The sequence below is a fragment of the Haliotis rufescens genome, unplaced genomic scaffold (genome assembly GCF_023055435.1).
Source record: "Haliotis rufescens isolate VD_foot unplaced genomic scaffold, xgHalRufe1.0.p SCAF_14, whole genome shotgun sequence".
Classification (NCBI taxonomy): Eukaryota; Metazoa; Mollusca; class Gastropoda; order Lepetellida; family Haliotidae; genus Haliotis; species Haliotis rufescens.
The window spans coordinates 14,575,793-14,591,597 of NW_025963824.1; the positions used below are offsets into that span (position 1 = coordinate 14,575,793).

General features: G+C 40.2%; 1 protein-coding gene across 7 annotated transcripts in view; it reads right to left on the reverse strand.

Moving 5' to 3' along the window:
• The window catches only part of LOC124124414 (titin-like), a 158,951-nt gene that overhangs the window by 108,372 nt on the left and 34,774 nt on the right, over positions 1–15,805 (reverse strand). Inside the window, exon 1 of one of the 7 annotated variants that reach the window (XM_048395767.1) lies at positions 3,320–3,395. The exons of the other annotated variants lie outside the window; for them this stretch is intronic. The gene's annotated coding sequence lies outside the window, so the exon portion shown is untranslated. Of the gene's footprint in view, positions 1–3,319; positions 3,396–15,805 lie in introns of those variants that run through there. 7 annotated transcript variants of the gene reach the window in all.

A 15,805-nucleotide genomic window follows, 5' to 3' on the forward strand; every position in this document is an offset into this window, starting at 1 on the left:
AACCAGTGGTTGATATAATGAGCATGACCTATGACAGCAGGATACGTTGACATGTTGTCCATTAAGTTCCCGAGTATGACAACCCAATTCATGTTGGCTTCTAAGCCCAGGGCAGTGAGTGAGTGAGTGAGTGAGTTTGATCTTCCGCCACTTTTAGCAATATTCCAGCAATATCACGGCGGGGGGACACCAGAAATGGGCTTCACACATTGTACCCATTGTACACATTGTCGGGAATTGAACCCAGGTCCTCGGCGTGACGAGCGAACGCTTTAACCACTGGGCTACCCGACCCCCCCAAAGACCAGGATAGGCTCAGGTGGACCTACTCTACCCTGTATAGCCCATGGGGACCGGAACACTAAGAACAGGCTGCCTACACTGTGTCCATGAACGGAATTCAGGCAAGAAATTAAATTTGTAAATTGGAGGTTGGTAGGTCAAAAAAAATAAAATAAATAAATATGCATTGAACAAATTCCAATTTCAAACATATTTTTTTCAAAATCCTCTCAATTAAATTGTTGTGTTTTGAACTTTATTAGATAAATTTTCAAAATGTTTTAATTAAAGTATTTTGAATAATTTATGTTATTGATACAGACAGTAAATGGGGGTTCAGGGTACTTATATTTTCTGTCTGTCTGTCTGTTGTTTAACGCCGCACTCAGCAATATTCCAGCTATATGACGGCGGTCTGTAAATAATTGAGCCTGGACCAGACAATCCAGTGATTGACAGCATGAGCATCGATCTACGTAATTGGGATACGATGACATGCATCAACCGAGTCAGCAAGCCTGACCACCCGATCCCGTTAGTAGCCTCTTATATGTCAGTGTTGGTGTTGGTCCTCAACTTCTATTGACAAAAGTCAAGCATCAGTAAGTAGAAATCTGTTTCTACTTCTGAAAATCTCTTTGAGGATGTCAGCAATTTCACAGTTTTAGGGTGTGGGATATTAACATTTTGCTTCATGAGATTTAAACATCTGAGAAGAATGTCATAATCATTTCAGCCAAAATAAATCTACCAGATGCTCCATTATCAAATCAACCAACAACAAAAAAGAACAGTGAAATTCCTCTGTTTACCACCAATCTAACAGTACAAAGTCATGATATTCAAACAGAATTAATCTCACAAATACTACCACACCTACTGTTTAGATAAAATGACGACAATATTGCCCTTTACCCACACAAACATTGCAAGCTCTCTCATTTGCCCTTATAACAATAACCAGGAAGAGAGAGTCACTCTCCAGGCATTTTATCCGACCCATCAAAGGTAGACCAAGACGAAGGACTGTACAGCTACGAGAAGCCAACGCCTTTCCAGTCCTGTGCGGTGTTTCCGCAGAAAATAGCAAGAAAAACGTCTCCAGCTGCGGAGCACTTGTATAAATCTTCTATAGATTTCTAAGTATAGATTTTGACATGAAACCTTGTCTGATGCAATGGGTGTCGGTTAAAGATTTCACCATAGCTAGCATGGCCTGCATGTGGTTTGTAGGCATCAGTGGAGGGGAAGTAGGGGGTTGGGGTGAGGGGGTTTGGTGGGGGTGAGGGGGGTTTGGTGGGGGTGGGAGTAAATATATATGTTCTGTCAATATTTGTGTGATATGAATTTATCATCCAAAACTGGCAACCACTGGAAATATCCCTGGGGTACAAGCAAGTGTGAGTGAGTGAGTGAGTGAGTGAGTGAGCACATAGTGAGTGAGTGAGTGAGTGAGTGAGTGAGTGGGTGGGTGGGTGGGTGAGTGAGTGAGTGAGTGAGTGAGTGAGTGAGTGAGTGAGTGAGTGAGTGAGTGAGTGAGTGAGTGAATGAGTGAGTGGGTGGGTGGGTGGGTGGGTGAGTGAGTGAGTGAGGGAGTGAGGGAGTGAGCAAGCGAGTGAGTGAGTGAGTGAGTGAGGGAGTGAGCAAGCGAGTGAGTGAGTGAGTGAGTGAGTGAGTGAGTGAGCGAGTGAGTGTATCTCTGCTTTGAACAGCCATTAAGCTACAACACCTGTATTCATCAGGTTAATGTAGGAAGAAGGCCCTAATTGTTTTAGACCCGTCACCTTCACCACTAGGGATAAACCCACAAGCAGGCATATAGTGCTGACAAATCTAGAAACATAATCAGGGCGAAAACTGAGATTCAAGCCCTCGATCATAGAAATCTGCCACTCCTAAAGATTGGAACTCTATCCTGGGCAACCCTTCGTCTGCAGGAGAAAGCATGCTTCACATTGCTAAAATAATCTTAACATGTAATCAGTAAGATATGCATGCCAATCTTTATTGCCAAGGTTATTAATAAATGCAACCTTCAACGAAAAACAATGGCAGGAAGAAAACAAATTTGTTCCTGTGAAATATGACAGTCTAGACTAGTGACTGGTGGGTGTTACAGTGTCTGATGCTAAATGACAGTTTATTGTGTTTAGCTCAAATCAGGAACCGGAGGATGGACGTGACATTAAAGCCGTATCATAAAAGTTGATATTAATGTTCATTTATTTATAAACCAATATCATCACAAATACTTTTGCAGAACATAATTTTAAGAAAAGGTCATTTGCCATTTCCTTTTATCATACCTTAAACGCCTTGGGAAAATCCACATACGGTATAATGTAAAAGAGAGAATTCATGGATGTCAATATCTTTATCATGGCATCTGTAAACTTTCTCTTCATGTGTATCACTTCAAAATGCCATTTAAAGACATTATAATGTTTATCTTGAAAAATAATTTTAAAAATATTCAATTTCATAACGAACCCACACAAACCTTGTTAAACTTTTGAAACTCTTTTTATAAACAATAATAGGAGATAAGTCACAATCTTCAGCTACACAGTCTACATAGGACTGCACATCCACCGTTACGATGGAGTCCTAAATAATATACTTTCCAATAGTGCCCTCTCTATGAAGTAACTATAAAAAGAGAATATTTTGTACTTGGAAAAAAAATTACAAAAAAATTGCAAAAGGAACAAAATATGATTAAAGAAGAAAAAAAAGAAAATGACACAAGTTCAGTACAAATAAAAAAGTTTGAAAGTCTCCCAAAAAAATCTTACCTCCTACAATAGCCTGAACTTGGAACAAGAAGTACCTCAGGATGATAAAAAAATATTATAATTTAACATAACAAACAAATAAATCTGACCTTGTACAAAATCATCTAACTCCCACCCAACCAGATTACAACAAGCAACAAGTATATCAAGATCCAAACGTAGTATAATTTCACAAAATATATCAATCAAAAGCATTTCAAATCAGCCCAAAGTTTACGACAAAATGTGAAATCTAACCCTACCGATCACTTGAGTACATCCAAATATCCAGTACCAAACCCTCAACTCAGGCTCCAGGAGACTCCTCCAAGCGAAAAAGATCATAAATATATGGGCACCATTTGGAAAGGGTAGGGTTTTATACCGTGGAAACAATACCTTGGCGCCTACGTAATAGCGGAAGGCCTGGGCAAAACACACGCCCCACTACCAGGAGCTTATCACACACAGCTGAGGAACAGTGCAGCACGACATGGCCACTATTTGGAACTGTTGCTAAGCAAAAGTAGCCAATATTTCGTATTCATTCAAAGGGAATTAACACATTGGGTCAGTTTGATCCTTTCTGCTGGTAGAATATAAGCTATCATATAAGTTGCATGTGCTTTTGGATCATAGATGCTGGTGAAATGCCAAGTTGGAATAGTTTGCACTGGAGAGTTACTATTAAGTAATATTCCTGAGTGAGTGAGTGTGAGTGAGTGAGTGAGTGAGTGAGTGAGTGAGTGAGTGAGTGAGTGAGTGAGTGAGTGAGTGAGTGAGTGAGTGAGTGAGTGAGTGAGTGAGTGAGTGAGTGAGTGAGTGAGTGAGTGAGTGAGTGAGTGAGTGAGTATGGTTTTACGCCGCATTTAGCAATATTCCAGCAATATCACGGCGGGGGACACCAGAAATGGGCTTCACACATTGAACCCATGTCGGGAATGGAACTCGGGTCTTCTGCGTGACAAGCGAACGCTTTAACCACTAGGCTACCCGACCGCCCCTAATATTCCTGAAGAGACCTGGGTTAGAATGTGTCCCCGGTACTCTATAAGCTCACCTGAACAATTGCTGTAAACTCTTGTAATTATCTAGACTCCTTGGGTCTAGGTTAGAATGTGTCCCCAGTACTATAAGCTCACCTGAACAATTGCTGTAAACTCTTGTAATTTAAAGCCTCCATGGTCAGTGTAAGTCCCAGCACCTCACAAGAGGCAACTAAATATTATCAGGTATTCCTGCTCATTGTCTCATTGTTGTCTTTATACTTCATGGGAGATTTGAGTAGTAATTATTTAGAAACAATTCTTAAATAATTAAAATTCATGGAAACCTCTTTAAACTAAAACAATATTTTGATGATCTACTGAATAGGGTTCGACAAATCCGCTAGTCTGCTGGTTCAAGTCTAGTGAAAAGTTGGATGGGCCAGTAAGTTTTTCACACAATAGCCCCAGTATTTAGCATCAACAAAATCATTAACAGGGTAATTGTGTTCTTTCTTACAACGTGTACATGAACACACACATTGAAGTAACAATCTATTTGGTGAGGCCCCACATAGCCCGTCTCACATCTCCACACAAACACACAAACCCATTGCCCCAGTGTCCAGACACGGGCCGTGAGATAACATTCAGTCACTATTTCAAGAATGGCGGGACAACACAGTCTGAGGTAGATCTAGCATCTCCGTGGCAACCAGCCAACAATTGTGGCCGACCAGCTGGCGGCCATATTGGATTTCCTCAACAGGAGGAATATCCTGGCTATTGTACTAAATGTCAAACAGTGTGCTTAAAGGCGAAGGCAAAAGCTGCTCTCAAAGACGAATATCTTCACCTTTCTGTAAGAAATATACAATTTAATTACCATGATTGTGTCTATTTTATAATTTAAGAAAGCTGGCTGGCTTGGCGGCTGTAAACAAATCACATAGTAATTAACTTCATAAAGTCAAAATACGTACATGTTGTAAATTTAACTTGTTTGATATTTGAGACATTTTTCAATTAAAAAGAGGTGCCCATGGTTTTGACATGACACACAAGTTCATAGTGTGTAATGACGTGATAGTTGTATTTAATTGTTTTATGGTGAGTGAGTGAATTTCACACATCCAGGCCTCAGAGGTTGATATTCGGTCCCAAGTCCGCAGTAAATGACAACAAATATTCTGGCCGTGAAGATCCCGGGGTAGAATAGGTCTTCAGCAACCCATGCTTGCCGTAAAAGGCGACTATGCTTGTCGTAAAAGGCGACTAACGGGATCAGGTGGTCAGGCTCGCTGACTTGGTTGATACAGGCAATCGAATACCAATTGCGTGGTTCGATGCTCATGATATTAATCACTGAATTGTCTGGTCCAGACTTGATTATCTACAGACCGCCGTCATATAGCTGGAATATTGCTGAGTGTGGCGTAAAACAACAAACCAACCAACCAACCAACCAACATCAAATATTCCCAATTTGCATAAACAATTGGCAATACCTCAGAATTTAAACAAATAAAAACATTAAAAAACAAGGCAAATATGAGCAAAGTGTTCACCAAGTTTAAAAAGATTCTAGTACTTCATAGGGCTGAGTCCCATCCGGGATTCGAACCCACACTGTCAGAGTGAGGCGCCTTTTTGCCAGCACACACAGTTCTTCATCTGACCCACTCAGCCCACTTGTGGAAGTCTCGGATGGCGACGGAACTTAACCCCAAAGAGTACTAGAATCCGCACTTTACTAAGAAAGTTATCCCAAATAAATCACAATTTGTTTCCAATTTCGCCTGCCAAATGCTTAGTTTGCAATCCCTGCCTTCATTCAGTGATATTGTAGACCCAGCGTCTGTTCTGTAACTACCGTATTTAACATAATAAGCGCCCCGCTCTAATAAGCGCCCACAGCGATATTTGCTAATATATTGGCTAGTGAATAATCCCAATTAGCACCCCTTCCGATTGATCAATGTACAAAAGACTTATTTATTCGCATATAATACGCACTTGTGTGTTATATGCACCCTTAATTATGGGCAATTAAATTCTGGAAAAATATATCTTTCGTATATAAACATTTCAGGCTGTCAGCATAAACCACAAAATTTATCTTTCAACTGTTTTTTTCCACAAAATAATATTCTAATAAGAGCCCCCTATTTCTAATTTTGAGCGCACCCTGGGCGCTTATTACCTTGAACACGGTACTCATAATGTGAGAGAGACGTGATGCTCCTCTGTCTGGGGCCCAATTCCAGCGAATGTTTTGCTGTTACAAGTGGCCTGTGTAAAACTGAGACATTGCACCTGTATCATTAACATGAGTTGAGATGAAATGAGTCTTTACATCAGGGGGCACGGGTTGGCCAGTCGTCTAAGGCACCGCGATTCGCCATGCAGAGTTGCATCCTTTGGGCATGCCAGAAACCTATGATTGTGGGTTCGAATCCCGGTTCGCCCCAATTATGTTTCTAGGTTTGTCAGCACCATACCCGTGCTTGTGGGTTTCACCGAAGTGGTAAACATCTAAGATCTGCATTACTTCGGGCTTTCCTCCCACATGAAACTGACACGCCGTGATATAACTGGAATACTGCTAAAAGCGGCGTTAAACCAAACTCACTCACTCTTAATGTCACATTCCTAATTATTGCACACTGTCTTGTCGAAGTTTAAGTGACCTACATCAATAATTTGAGTTATCTTAGGTTAGAAGTAACCGAAATTTGATAAATAAAGAACAAAAACCAAGGGACAAAGATTTTACTTTGAGACAACAGTAATTTGACACAATGATGTTTGACTGTATGGTGTGTATATGTGGCTGCTAACCCACTGAGATGCCATCCCCGTCTGCATCATACCAAAAGATGTTAAAACATGGTACTTGTTGTTACCCTGTCTGGCACTTGGCATTAAGGGTTTCGCGTCGGCTCGGAGTCACTATACTGCGTCTGAGTGGGGTGTTCATGTTAAACTTGCATGTGAAGTACAAGCAGACACACACATGCATGCATGTCACTATATAAGTGCTTTATCTTGAATGTGCCATTAAAACCATTTCACCTCACCTCACCTTAATTTGCGAGTGCCTGATAAAAGGCTGTTCAAAATTCAGGAGGCCCAGGGGTCATGAGGACCCCTACCGTATTCGACGTAATAAGCGCCCAGGGCACTCTCAAAATAAGAAATAGGAGGCTCTTATTAGAATATTATTTTGGTGGAAAAAACAGAGTTGAAAGACAAATTTCATGGTTTATGCTGACAGACTGAAATGTTCATATGCGACAGATATATTTTTCCAGAATTTAATTGCCAATAATTAAGGGTGCATTGTAAAACACGAGTGCGTATCATACGCGAATAATTAAGTCTTGTGTACATCGATAAATCAGAAGGGGTGCTAATTGGGATTGTTCACTAGCCAATAAATTAGCAAATATCGCTGTGGGCGCTTATTAGAGCGGGGTGCTTATTACATCAAATACGGTAAACCCATACTTCTTAACAATAGGGTGACGACATGTTCAAAGACCTCTTGACGTCCATGTTTAATTTCGAACACTGGAGGAACATTCTTGCAAAGCCTAAAATAATATTGATTCGTTGTTCTCTTTCTGAAGCTGCATTTTGAATTTATTTCTCAAGTATTTTCTATTTATTTGACATAGTACAGAAACACAACCTTTCAAAAAATGTCATCCCAAAATGTCTCAAACATCCATTTCTTTTGCCACAAACAAGTCGACCCCCCACACAAAGCTGACGGACAGCATGTTCATTTCACACGTATGAGTAATCTATTTGTCCTGGCACGGCGCCGGCAGCCTGCCGTCTACACGATTCCTGGTCAAGGAAGCGGGAAGAATTCTGGGAAATATGTTGCACATTTCATACCAGCAGTGTTTATATCATGCGAAATTAACATCTATTGTTGCCAGATGGCAGCAGCATGGATATATACCAAGGCGTATATATGTTTTTGATATAATCTGATTTGTACACTGACGCTTTGTGATAATTTGGATCTATTTTTAGCACAGAATTTCTCAGATTCATGTCCTTGAGTTGTTTGTTTGGTTTTTTTTAATGCTGCAGGCAGGAATATTCCATCTACATGGCGGCAGACTGTAAATAATCATGTCTGGACAAGAAATCCAGTGATTGACATCATGAGCATCGATCTACACAATTGGGATACCAAGTCAGCGAGCCTGACCACCCGATCCCATAAGTCGCCTCTTATAACAAGCATGGGATGCTGAGGATCAATTCTAACCAGGAATATTCCATCTCTATGGCGGCAGTCTGTAAATAATCAAGTCTGGACAAGAAATCCAGTGATCGACATCATGAGCATCGGTCTACACAATTGGGATACCAAGTCAGCGAGCCTAACCATCAGATCCCGTTTGTCGCCTCTTATAACAAGCATGGGATGCTGAGGATCAATTCTAACCAGGAATATTCCATCAATATGGCGTCAGTCTGTAAATAATCAAGTCTGGACAAGAAATCCAGTGATCGACATCATGAGCATCGGTCTACACAATTGGGATACCAAGTCAGCGAGCCTAACCATCAGATCCCGTTTGTCCCCTCTTATAACAAGCATGGGATGCTGAAGATCAATTCTAACCAGGAATATTCCATCAATATGGCGTCAGTCTGTAAATAATCAAGTCTGGAGAAGAAATCCAGTGATCGACATCATGAGCATCGATCTACACAATTGGGATACCAAGTCAGCGAGCCTGACCATCCGATCCCGTTTGTCGCCTCTCATAACAAGCATGGGATGCTGAGGATCAATTCTAACCAGGAATATTCCATCTCTATGGCGACAGTCTGTAAATAATCAAGTCTGGACAAGAAATCCAGTGATCGACATCATGAGCATCGGTCTACACAATTGGGATACCAAGTCAGCGAGCCTAACCATCAGATCCCGTTTGTCGCCTCTTATAACAAGCATGGGATGCTGAGGATCAATTCTAACCAGGAATATTCCATCAATATGGCGTCAGTCTGTAAATAATCAAGTCTGGACAAGAAATCCAGTGATCGACATCATGAGCATCGGTCTACACAATTGGGATACCAAGTCAGCGAGCCTAACCATCAGATCCCGTTTGTCCCCTCTTATAACAAGCATGGGATGCTGAAGATCAATTCTAACCAGGAATATTCCATCAATATGGCGTCAGTCTGTAAATAATCAAGTCTGGAGAAGAAATCCAGTGATCGACATCATGAGCATCGATCTACACAATTGGGATACCAAGTCAGCGAGCCTGACCATCCGATCCCGTTTGTCGCCTCTCATAACAAGCATGGGATGCTGAGGATCAATTCTAACCCAGATCTTCACGGGTATCATGAGTTTGAAATCAACAACCAATCAAAATGCTGATAGATCTACAGTCAAAATCACAGCCACTTATAAATGAGCCCTTAACCAGGGTATGAAACTCCCAAAAATTTCAGCCAGACCACAGGACTGGCTAGCTGAAATACTTGCCAGCCCTGACCAAAACCCGCCTGCCCACTATAGTCACATGTTTCTCAGGATAAGCTAACGGGGTTTCCTTTTGGTTACATTTTATCATTCATCTTTACATGTGAATTAATGCTTATCATCGGGAAATATTTTGAATATTTTCACATATGAAATATAACCCGACCGTCGGGCAGGGGGATTTGAAAATCTGGCAGCCCGAGTTGAAATCAACCCGTCTCGGACGGTCGGGCAGGCAGGTATTTCGAACACTGCCTTAACATATCTACCATATTTATTGTAGCAGATACCAGGGTCGTTGACCCTGCATCTATTAGAGGCCAGCATCTATTCTGATTGATGTGGCACAGGGGCAACTCTCCACCTTACTGAATCCCAAATACTACAGTACCTGGGTAGAATAGGTCTTCAGCAACCCATGCTTGCCATAAAAGGTGACTATGCTTCTCGTAAGAGGCGAGTAACGGGATTGGGTGGTCAGGCTCACTGACTTGGTTGATGCATGTAATCGATCCCAATTGCATGGATCGATGCTCATGTTGTCAATCACTGGATTGTCTGGTCCAGACTCGATTATTTACAGACCGCCATCATGTAGCTGGAATATTGCTGAGTGCGGCATAAACCAAAAATTAAACAAACAAACAAACAAATTCTACAGTCATACAAAGGTGAGATCTGTAGGAAACGGTCATTATTAAACACTAACATATCACTGCATGAAATAGGCAACGTATTGTGGTAGAGAAATTTGACATTAAACATTATTTGAAAAACACAGAAAAACGGCACATATCATTAGCAGGCATACATTCACATATTTGTCTATAGTTTTACGTCACACTCACCAATATTAAAACTTTATGTTGACAGCTTGTCAATATTCAAGTTTCGACCAGATGAACCAGTGACTGATACCATGAGCACAACACACAATGTCAGGGTGTATTGATATGCTATTAATCAACTCATCAAGCAATATGACACAATCCATTAAGTCTGTCCCCTCAAACAATGATATGGGCTAAAAAAAATGCAATGACTTACCTATCAAATGCCACATTTTCTATCGTAACACAAAATTATCTTATGGAAAACATACTTGAGGTTGAAGAATGATAGCCACATGGATGATGTGACTTGAAGACGAAAACACAAGGTTCAAGTAGTCCCACATGAAGGAAATAGCTGTGAACAGGTTAAGGCTTCAAGTGCAGTGTTCATTGTTTACGATCTGTTCACGCATACGTAAACAATGGAAACTATCAAGGACACACAGAGACAATAATTTGGCCTCCAAAGGTGAGGAAACCTTTAAAATGTTGAAGCAAGTTCGAAAAAAATAGTTTGTTGATTTTTTTAAAGAGTACTGGTACATTCAGGTTCACTTTACCTCTTGAAAATTTTTGCTGGCAAATCAATGTTATGAAATATTCTGCTAATATTTTCAAAGTTTTAGAGGAAAAAAATTGGTAATCTGGTTTGGAGAATTACTAAGCTGAGGTTTAATACTTCATGACTTCCTAGAGGCTTGGAACCCAGTGAAGATCTGGGTTAGAATCGGTCCTCAGCAAACACAAAGGCAACGGTGAGTGAGTGAGTGAGTGAGTGAGTGAGTGAGTGAGTGAGTGAGTGAGTGAGTGAGTGAGAGTGAGTGAGTGAGTGAGTGAGTGAGTGAGTGAGTGAGTGAGTGAGTGAGTGAGTTGGGTTTAACGCCGCTTTTAACAGTATTCCAGTTACACGCGGCGTGTCAGCTTAATGTGTAAAGAAAGCCTGAAGTGATGCAGGTCTAAGACGTTTACCACTTCGGCGAAACCCACAAGCACGGGTATGGTGCTGACAAACCTAGAAACATAATCGGGGCAAACCGAGATTCGAACCCACAATCATAGGTTTCTGGGTTGCCCAAGGGATGCAACTCTGCATAGCGAATCGCGGCGCCTTAGAAGACCTGGCCACCTGACAAGGTGTGTATAGAAACAAAAAGGTAGGCACATTTAAAACTTATTTCACCACCCTACACTTGTGTAACATTTGTCATTAACACGAAATATATATTACCTTGTAACCCTATGCATGATAATATGAATACAATGTGTGAAGCCCATTTCTGGTGTCCCCTGCCGTTGATATTGGTCATTTGGTGGGATATTGCTAAAAGCGGTGTAAAACGATACTCACTCACTCATAACATTGTTTAAATTGTTCCTTCTGTTTGTTGTTTAACGCCGCACTCACCAATATTCCAGTTAGCTATGAATATTTATCCAGTCTGGACTAGACAATCCAGTGATTGACATCATGAGCATCGATCCACGCAATTGGGATACAATGACATGCATGAACAAAGTCAGCAAGCCTGACCACCTGATCCCGTTAGTTACCTCTTACGACAAGCATGGGTTGCTGAAGACCTATTCTACCCCGGAACTTGACGGGTCATAAGGCACTGTAAAGAGGGTGGATGATTAAAAACAGTCGTGTCTTCATTAAACATGGGATGAATGAACCAATATTTGGCACATACATTCCTGATAGAAAAATACCCATTATTATCAAACTATCCTTACTCTTTCAAAAGGGAGGCACGGGTGGCCCAGTCGTCTAAGGCGCCGCGATTCGCTGTACAGAGTTGCGTCCCTTGGGCACGCCAGAAACCTATGATTGTGGGTGCGAATTCCGGTTCGCCCCGATTATGTTTCTAGGTTTGTCAGCACCATACCCGTGCTCGTGGGTTTCACCGAAGTGGTAAACGTCTAAGACCTGCATCACTTCGGGCTTTCCTCCCACATTAAGCTGACACGCCGCGATATAAATGGAATACTGTTTAAAGGGGCGTTAAACCCAACTCACTCACTCACTACTTTTTCAAAAACACAGATGTTGAGAACTGCAGCTTCAGAGCGTGGTGTAAATCTCAGGACGGGAACAAACCAGTTCTTGGTAGAAAGTCATTGGCTGAGGCCGAAGATGGATCAAAGTGTCGTACTTTGTGGTACACTTGAATTCAAGTGTACCATACAGATGAGAGCCCTGTGGAACTTTAAAAGGCGACTATGCTTGTCGTAAGAGGCGACTCACGGGATCGGGTGGTCAGGCTCGCTGACTTGGTTGATGCATGTCATCGTATCCCAATTGTGTGGATCGATGGTCATGATATCGATCAATATTGTCTGGTCCAGACTTGATTATTTACAGACCGCCGTCATACAGCTGGAATATTGCTGAGTGTGGCGTTCAACAACAAACAAACAAACTGACAAAGCACATTAAATAAAAAGAAGGTTTTATCACTGCTCTACCTTTTCCAGCATATTGTGACTTGGTTAAAATTTGAAATACTTTTGTTATTTTTCAAATACAAACAAAACCAAATCTCTTATCTTGATAATACGTGACAATTTGCATTAGCCCCTACTACAGCAGGTGTTCACCACACCCAATGCTATAGGTGGGCTATATGTCCGTTCACACCGCAAAGCAAAAAGCGCTGGTCAATAGCACGTACATTTCAAGTCCCATCAAATACATGATGCTACAGATTCAAGCCACATGTCCGTGAGGTTGTTTTTTAGGTGCAGACAAGGGTGTTGTTTACACAAATAATTCACGGCACACGCACACACCTTCAATTGGGCACATAAGAAATGCCAATAGAAGCATCAACGGTTCTCACAAAATGGGAACGGTAAGCACAGCATCACGATCTCCCATCTTCAGCAGCCCTGACATTTAACGGAGGAACTGGTTCGTGATTGGAAATAGACAAAACGTGAGCGCCAGTCTCTGGAATGCCATCATGACTATACTGGGCAGGGAATCCAATATGATCCGTGTTAGAATACTCCGCTTGTCTCATGAATTAATATTCAGTTGTGTGGAGATTTCCTTCGATTGATGTGTTTTGTTTCTGGAGAAGGCCATCATTTTGCAATCCTCATCACTACAGATGAGCCTGTATTTCTGATATCTAATAATCTACCTAGACACGTCGCCTTTTACAGTATTAAAGAAGTCGTTATCCATAAAATTGTGTCCACCTTGTCATCCGTCAACTTCTAAGTAATGCCTATCGAACAATTTAATAAAATACCTGTTAATACAAATGGACTTTATTGCTCATTCAACAGCCGATATTTCCCTTTTACCACAGAGCTGTAGATAAGCTTTTGCTTATTTGGTTATTGTATCCAGGGGTTTAATTTTGATGCGTATCCACATCACACAACGCCACTTAGAAAGTGTTCAAATGCAACAAATGTTATATTTGGGATGACACTTTCTCAGTAAAAGTACAGATTCTTGTACTTTTGGGGGTTAGTCCTGTCCGGGATTTGAACCCACACTGCCAGAGTGAGGCACATAATCGCCAGCACACAAAGTCGCACAGATTAGATTGCTGACTAAGTGTGCTTGCGATTAGGTGCCTCACTCTGGCAGTGTGGGTTCAAATCCCGAACAGGACTAACCCCCAAAAGTACAAGAATCTGTACTTTTACTGAGAAAGTGTCATCCCAAATATAACATTTGGTGGGGTATGCACAAGTTTTACAATTTTTAGAGGGTATTCAAATTTTTTTACCCCCCTGTTTCTTGACATTTATGTATTTAACTTAAAACCTGTTTCATAACAATCGCTCTAAATCATATAAAACCATGTGAATAGTACCTGTCTGCATCTGCCATTATTGGTTTACAAAACCTAGCATTGTGAGAAAGGTGCTATTGTCTTAATTACCAATCAGCAACTAATTAAGATACAACTTGTACATTAACTAGGCACAATGTGCTTTTCAATTGACATCTATTAGTATGTTAGTCACAGAAGCTTTTCAGAACGTAACTGTCGGTAAGTGAATTTGGCAATTGGATCATTCACAATCATTGTATCTAACAGTTGTAACATACGCAATCATTTTATCTAATATATAATATACGCATTATTTTATGTCAGTGTATTTATGGTTTTTGCTGCATATTTGATACGTTAGGTCTACCTCATGTTACAAATTTCTAGAAATGTAGTCAACTGACCGTCATTTCATTTTCTAAAAAGTGTGTGCCGTGTACCAAAGTGTTACCATGGTTACTACGATTTATCAGTGAAACAAGTCTGGTTGACATTATTGACCTGCCTGACATCGACATGTATTATTCTCACTGTCCAAATTAGATTGCAGGTCTGGGAAACTAGCAAAATATTAGACAATCGAAAGTTGTAATAGAATCACATGATTACATTCTCGTGAAACCTGACCGTGTCATTTTGTTATAACGAAAAACTCACCATATATCTGTTATACTTATACCATGACATGTTTAACCAATACTTTGATAATACTATAACACATTCAACCTTTATATCTGTTATACTATAACACATTCAACCCATATCTCTGTTATACTATAGCACTTTCAACCAATATCTCTGTTATATTAAAGCACATTCAACTTTTATCTCTGTTATACTATAACACATTCAACCCATATCTCTGTTATACTATAGCACTTTCAACCAATATCTCTGTTATATTAAAGCACATTCAACTTTTATCTCTGCTATACTATAACACATTCAACCTATATCTCTGTTATACTATAGCACATTCAACCTATATCTCTGTTATACTATAGCACATTCAACCTATATCTCTGTTATACTATAACACATTCAACCCATATCTCTGTTAGACTATAGCAGATTCAACCTATATCTCTGTTATACTATAACACATTCAACCTACGAGTATATCTTGTTATAACACATTCAACCTATATCTCTGCTATACTATAACACATTCAACCCATATCTCTGTTATACTGCAGCAAATTCAACCTATATCTCTGTTATACTATATAGCACATTCAACCTATATTTCTGTTATACTATAACACATTCAACCAATATCTCTGTTATATTAAAGCACATTCAACTTTTATCTCTGTTATACTATAACACATGAACCCATTTCTCTGTTATACTATAACATTCAACCTATATCTCTAAAATACTATAACACATTCAACCTATATCTGTTATACTATAGCACATTCAACCTATGTCTCTGTTATACTATAACACATTCAACCCATATCTCTGTTATACTATAACACATTCAACCTATATCTCTGTTATAACATATTCAACCTATATCTGTTATAACACATTCAACCTATATCTCTGTTATAACACATTTATTTTCCTGTTACACAGAGGTGACTTTGCTCCAACCTGT